We start from the raw sequence: 7,694 nt of genomic DNA on the forward strand, positions 1-7,694 counted from the left end.
AAATGTAAATTCCTAACATACACCTACAAAATTGGTCATGGCAATCGATCATCCTTATCCAATAACATTTAATTCAAAATTAATTTATTGGATAACATGCTGTGGCAATTCAAATTTAAACAAGATAAAATCATATTTTATATAAAATCACATTTCACATATAAAATCATATTTTATCTCCATATCAAATAAAATCATATTTTATCTATAAAATCCAATTTTACAAATAAAATCATATTTTACTTAATATATCATAAGATCATATCTTATCATCAATTGTACCAAAATAATTGATTTCAAAATTCAATTTACGGATAAAATATTAAAATTTTCCAAAAATTCAAATTTATCCAAAATCAATTTTAAAATTTACGGACTCGAACAATTCGATCCGATATCTCGTGAACCAATCAAAAACAATTTTTGACCGGACCAAAAATAAAATTTTAACATATTAAAATTAATTTTTAATAAAATATTAATTTTTCCCGCGGGCCACCCGGGACACTCCCGGGTTGGCCCGCACCCGGGGCGCGGGCCGGGGCAGCCCGGCTGCCCCCTTAGGGCAGCAACGCTTGCTGCCCTGGCGGCGCCTGGCGCCGCCGCTGGGCAGCGCCGAGCGCCGCCCCTGGGCGGCGCCAAGCGCTGCCCTGCGCAGCGCCCAGCGCTGCGCTGGGCAGCGCACAGCGCTGCCCTGGGCAGCGCCGTGCGCCGCCCCTGGGGGCAGCGACCATCGCTGCCCCTTCCGGGCAGCGATCCAATCGCTGCCCGGATTTCGCCCCCGAAAAAAAAAAAATTTTTTTTTATTAAAAATATTTATTTTGTTTCAAAAACCGAGACTCAAAAATTTTGTACAATTGATTAATTCAATCGATTGATCTGAGCAACCTGGCTCTGATACCACTGTTGGACACTGGCGAGTTCCCAGACCAATTACGATTGATACCCGGTGCAGCGGAAGTTTAAAATTTTTCTCATGGAACGATTCCATGGTGTGGGTATCAACCATACAACGATTGAATTATTGTGTGTGTAAAATTTAAATAACAATTAAATAAATTTTACCTCAAATCTCGCAACGAGATTAATGGACACCAACAGAACAATTCTGCTCTTGTTGTCTCTCCCTGGAACCGATGAACGCCTTCAATCAGGTCCACGAACAGAGGTTTAATCCCTCTGATAGATTGCACTAGAAAATCTATCAGAAGTTTTCTGCGAAGAGAATACACGAATTTGATTCGTTATTCCTTACTGCGATTCAAAATCACAGACCGGAATTTTCTCGGGCAGAGGGAGGGAGGGGCGGCCGAAAACGTTTTTGAGAGGGGCTAGGGTTTCGAAAATCCTGTCTCAAAAATTATGACCTGTTGTGTGTAATTTCTGTACTGAAATAACTTATTTATAATGCAGGCCACTAACACCTTAGGGCCCATTAGTCATAAGCTGGGGCCCGACAAGCAAAGCCCGCTCGTTCAGAAATTAATATAAAATTCATCGTGACTCCGATTGATGAAACGATTTCACCAATGTGCACAGAAACCATTTCTGCACGTTTTAAAGTCAAAATAAATTTTCCTGAATCCGAATTCAGTGGTTTCCAAAAATGTCCATTCCTATGTCATTTTAGGAAATCCTACTCCCTTACTCTTATTTAAGAAGTCCAACTCCTTAGTTCATTAAATTTAACTCTTTAAATTTAACTATCTCAACGGGGATTAAAACTCCATTACACTGTGTGACCCTCAATGGTTCAGGGATACAGCTAGCCGTGGGCTCACAACTCCTTGTGACTCGGAACAACACTTTCCGACTTGCCCAACGAATCATGGTAAAGCGCCTAGCAACATCGCCCCATGATTCCCTAGGTATCACTGATAGTGCCTACAAGAACCAGTAGATTTTGGTTAGCGTACAGTACGGTCCCTTCATCCATATATCCCGATCGAATCAACAACCATTGGTATATCGAGAGTCGCTCAAGATTCGATAACTATGCAATACATCTTGAAGATCAAATTAGTGACATCACATGTGCTACTAAGAAACCATTTCTTAAATCACATCAAGTACTCTGGCCAGAGATTTGTCACACTAATATCTCCTCAGATCGCATAGGATATCCACACTCGCAAGTATGTGGTGAATCCTTGACAACAATGCATTGACTCCTATATGTGTCGTAACTGTACCCAATCTCGACACCTGATGACCCCCTCAGAGTCGGTAAACGAGTCAAAGCACAGTACTAGCATATAGAGTCTCCATGATGTTTCAAGTCGTAAGGACTAATGGTGCACAACCAAAACCGCGGACTTTATCCACTCGATAAGTGATAACCACTTGGAAAGTCCGGATAGGGTAGTTCGACTATTCATCCTATGAATATCCATTTGCATGCTTCGAACATCTCCATGTTCCCTACCAATGAAACGTGGTACTCCGCATCGCAAATGCTAGTCTCAAACTCGAGCGATCCTTATCCTTATTATCGGACGGCTCAATCGACTAGGAACGGTTTTAGAATATACAGTGACTATAAGATGTATTTCATGATAGACATCTCCATGTTCTACCACATCTTACATACACTATAGTATATTCAAGGTCTTTATCAAAACAACAATAGTATATATAACAATATGAAGTAATATAAAGTCATTGCCATAAAAGTGTAAATAATATTAAACAAAAGATTGTTTATACAAAGAGTCAACAAAGCCCATAGCCACACAGTTGGCTCACTGGGCACCCACTCTTACAGAGGACGTATGAGCGAGCATGGCAGTGGACCCCGTGACCGTCGCAGTTATTTAGATTATTGCATTGAGTTTTGAAACATTTTTAAGCATTTATTTATTTAATATTTTTTTTAGGTTACTTAAGAAAAGTATGTTATTTTTATATACATATATGTATGGGCGTATATGTATAGTATTATTTAAAAAAAAAAAAAAGTTTTTCCGCATTTATTAGTAGTAGATGTTTCATTTGATGTTGGGGAAAAGGTATTTCTGAGAGTTTCACCTTTCCGCAGGATTATCAGATTTGGCCTCAAGGGCAAATTGTCTCCCAGATTTATTTTTCCGTTTGAGATCTTTGAGAGCATTGGCGATTTGGCTTATCGGCTAGCCTCGCCACCGTATCTGTCCAGTATTCACGACGTGTTCCACATATCTCTGTTGCGACGGTATGTGACGGATCAGTCTCATATTCTGCAGCCGTCTGAAGTTCAGGTGGATATGGATTTGACCTATGTTAAGAGGCCTATTCGTATCCTGGATCATAAGGATAAGGTCTTGAGGAATAAAGTCATTCCTCTGGTTTTAGTTCAGTGGCAGCATAGAGACACTGAAGAAGCCACTTGGGAACTTGAGAGTAGGATGCGTACAGAACATTTTGAGTTAGTTTGATTTCATTTTCGAGTTGTATTCAGTTATGAACTTTGTAAATTTTGCATATGAATAAAAGACGTTTCTGCATGTTGTTCATTTTCAGTACTTAAGATTTGATTTCGAGGACGAAATATCTTAAGTGGGGGAGAATGTAGTAGCCCGTAACCAATTAAAGAGATTAAGGAACTAATCACAATTACTTAATTTGAGTTCGGATTCTCCGAAAGGAAGATCGGAGGCTCCGAACGGGATCGGACGATCCAAAGCCAGGATCTGAGGCTCCGAACGTGATCGGACGATCCAAAGCCAGGATCTGAGGCTTCGAACGTGTTCGGACGCTCCGTTGGTAGGTTCGGACGGTCCCATCGGAGTCCAGTATTATGTCATTTCTTACGTCAGCAAGATGACGACACGGCTGATGTGTTGATGGGACATCGGATGCTACGAAGTTGAGTTAGGACGGTCCGAAGTGTTCGGAGGCTCCGAAGTGGGGTTCGGACGGCCCGAACTCCGTCTATAAATAGGGGTGCCGAGATTCACTTTCAGACGCACCAATCGCCTCTCTACTCTCGATTCCTTGGTCTTCCAGCTTTGATCTAGGGCTTTCTAGGCGTCCCATTGGGAATCCGGAAGTGGCATAGCGATCCAGGCGTCGTAGCGGAGATGTGGCCTATTTTTAAGGCAAGTGACATCAACGGGCTAACGACGGACGCATGTATAGCTTTTGCTTCCTAAAAATATTTAGGAGTATGCAATAGCTTAGTTAAGGCTTTTAGAGCACTTTAATGATATTAGTATCATTTCACAGTGTAGTGAGGAGTTTAGGCGTGGACCTAGAGCTGGTAGAACTTTCCTAGTATTTGATGTACGAAAGTACTATTCGAGATATCTCGACTGAGTATGCATGTATTATGTGACTGCATGATTTATATGACATGATTTTATGATGCATACATTTGCATCTTGAGCTATCTTTTCTGAGATGTCTGTTAGTAGGGTTTTACCCTATCATGTTAGTGGATGGACTCCCATCGATTTGGGTTCGGCGTATCCACTGGTATTTTGGTATATGAGCCACCTCTTGAAGCGACGGCACAGCGTGCTACATACCAGGGCCCGATCTGTCTTTGTTATCTGATTCTTGACCTCTAGTCAGTAGGCGGTTCACTTGCATTCATGTATACTCATACTCTCGTGCTGAGAGTTTTATGCTCACGTATCGTTCTCTGTGTTTCTGGACACCCTATTCCATGGGGCAGGTTTTCGATTGGATGAGGCGGGTGGATCCAAGAGGGGCTAGGCAGTGGTTGGCCAGCTGGAGCTTCGCCAAGGGTTTATTCTTATTGTATTGGTTTGATACAATATTCGATTTGGTTGTATAACTATTTGGGTATTTGCAGATTCCTTTCCTTGGGATTGTATAATTTTATTATTGTTTTCGCAGCTTTATTCTGGTTTACTGTTTGATTAAGTTAATTGCATGCCTAAGTTTCTGTTTAGTAAGTGATCTCGATAAGGGTCACTAAAATTCGGATTCCACGAACTCTGAACTCAACAATATTCAACCAAATATGTATGGAGATACAAAAGAGCTCAATATCAAAGCATCCAATTCAAAGAAAGCCCAAAAACTTAATCAAACTCGTAAATTTTGAAATCTAAAACCGACTGCATAACGACTATAATTCAACTAACCAAAAAACCACAAACAACAATATATCGATCCAATTCAACATCTAACACCAATAATCCATCAAAAAAATTCAAAATCCAACAACATCTTAAACCCAATTTTTTAATATAGCCTATAAAATCATAACAAATCCGAACGTCGTTCTTTTTCCGATCCGACTTCGAATATACGATCTATGCTAGGCCAAGAACGACATATCCAAAAATCATTCAATTCCAATAACATCCCAAAAAAAGACATATAGTCGATCGAAGAAAAACTTACGGTACAACGGAGTTCTTGCAGCCGTGATCGCGAATATACCTTCGGATTGAATTTCTATCGGATGGATCGAGCAGAAACTGAAATCAGAAAGCTTGAGAGGAATTTTAATGGTGGTGTTGGCCAAGGAGGAGGAAGGAAGAAGAAGAAATGGTGAATCACGCCTAGTCACTACTTTAAATATCCAAGAATTAGTCAAAATAGGGAAATTTGCACTTTGGTCCCTGAATTCTTCATAATTTTCAATTCAATCCCTGTTCAAATATCAATTCAACCCTCGGATTTCATAAACTCTGATTATCAATACTAATATCTTATAATATCGATTAGGCTAAATTTGGGGCGTTACAGCTTGGAGGGTTATCTATGGAGGAATCGGCCAAGGGAGAAGAAGAAGAAGAAGTAAGAATGCCACCTACACGCCTCTCATTCATTTATATATACAAAGACCAAGTCAAAATAGGCAAATTGCACTTTGGTCTCGGAATTCTTCAAAAATTGCAAATCAGTCCCTGATCAAATATCAAATCAAGCCTAGAATTCCATAATCTCTGAATATCAATAATAATCTCAAATAAGATATTTTTGGGGCGTTATATATGTTGTTCTTGAGCTAGCATAGATTGTATATTCCAAATCGTATCGGAAAAAGAGCGACGTTCGGATTTGTTATGAATTTTTGATTGAAATTCGAGAATGGGTTTGTGGAATAGTGTTGATATTTGAATTTTTTTTGGATTATATGAGTTGGATAGATATATTATTGTTTGTGGATTTTCGGTTAGCCGATATATAGCCGTTATGCCTCCGATTTGAGAATTTCGGAATTTGGAAGTTTCTTTGAGTTTTTGAGAATTGATTTGAATTGAATGTTTGATTTAGAGTTCTTATATATCTCCATACAGATTTGTTTGAAGACTGTTGAACTTGGAGTTGTCAGAATTCGAATCGTTGAAGAGTTGGTCGAGGATTGGTAATGATACTACATCGAAGTTTTGTTTTGAGTTTGATATGGATTTTGATTGAATCTTTTGTCATTATTATTATCCAAATTTGGAGCACCTCGAATCGAGAATAAGGTATAAGCTGACATCGGTCAAATGGGATAGAATACTCGAGAATGATGTTCGAGTTTCCCTAATCACATACTTGCATGATTATTTGATATTGAATTAATATTTGCTCTTACATGATTTTATTGTCTTAATTAGTTGAATGAATTACGATTTTCATATGCATTCATCTTGAGCCGAATTATTTTATTTCTTTTCGAATTAGACGTTTTGGGGACTATATGGGAGTGGCCTTGGTTGTTGAGTTCTTCCAAGAGCTAGAATGTTTCTTATAGTTGCTCCAGAGTCTAGATGATTGAGATATGCATCATCAGAAAGAGTTGATGCCCCGCTAGCCAAGATGTGGCTAAGGGCTTTGAGAGTCTCTTATTGTAAACAATCTTTGTTTAATATAATTTACATTCATTAATGGCATTTTCTTTATCTTTCTTCATAATGTTATATTGTGATATACTATTGTTGTTTTGATAAAAACCTTGAATATACTATAGTGTAATTAAGATGAGATAGTGAAAAAAGAGAGATCACTATCATGAAACACATCTTATAGTCACTGTATATTCTAAACAGTTCCTAGTAAATTGAGCCGTCCGCAAATAAGGATAAGGATCTCTCGAGATCGAGACTAGCATTTGCGATGCCAAGTACCACGTTTCATTGGTATGGAACATAGAGATGTTCAAAGCATGCAAATGTATATTCATATGATGAATGATCGAACTACCCTATTCGCACTTTCCAAGTGGTTATCATTTATTGAGTGGATAAGTCCACGGGTTTGGTTGTACACCATTAGTCCTTATTACTTGAAACATCATGGAGACGTTATATGCTAGTACTATACTTTGACTCGTTTACCGACTCTATGAGGGTCATCAGGTTTTGGGATTGGGTACAGTTACGACACATATAGGAGTCGATGCTTTGTTGTCAAGAATTCACCACACGCTTGCGAGTGTGGATATCCTATGCGATGTGAGGAGATATTAGTGTGACAAATCTCTGGCCAGAGTACTCGATGTGATTTAGGTTACTTGGTTTCCTAGTAGCACATGAGATGTCACTATTTGATTTTCAAGATGCATTGCATAGTTATCGAATCTCGAACGACTCTCGATGTACCAATGGTTGTTGATTCGATCGAGATATATGGATGAAGGGACCGTACTGTACGCTAACCAAAACCTAATGGTTCTTGCAGGAACTATCAGTGATACCTAGGGAATCATGGGGCGATGTTGCTAGGCACTCTTACCAAGATTCGATGGGTAA

Source organism: Henckelia pumila, chromosome 4 (genome assembly GCF_033568475.1).
Source record: "Henckelia pumila isolate YLH828 chromosome 4, ASM3356847v2, whole genome shotgun sequence".
Classification (NCBI taxonomy): Eukaryota; Viridiplantae; Streptophyta; class Magnoliopsida; order Lamiales; family Gesneriaceae; genus Henckelia; species Henckelia pumila.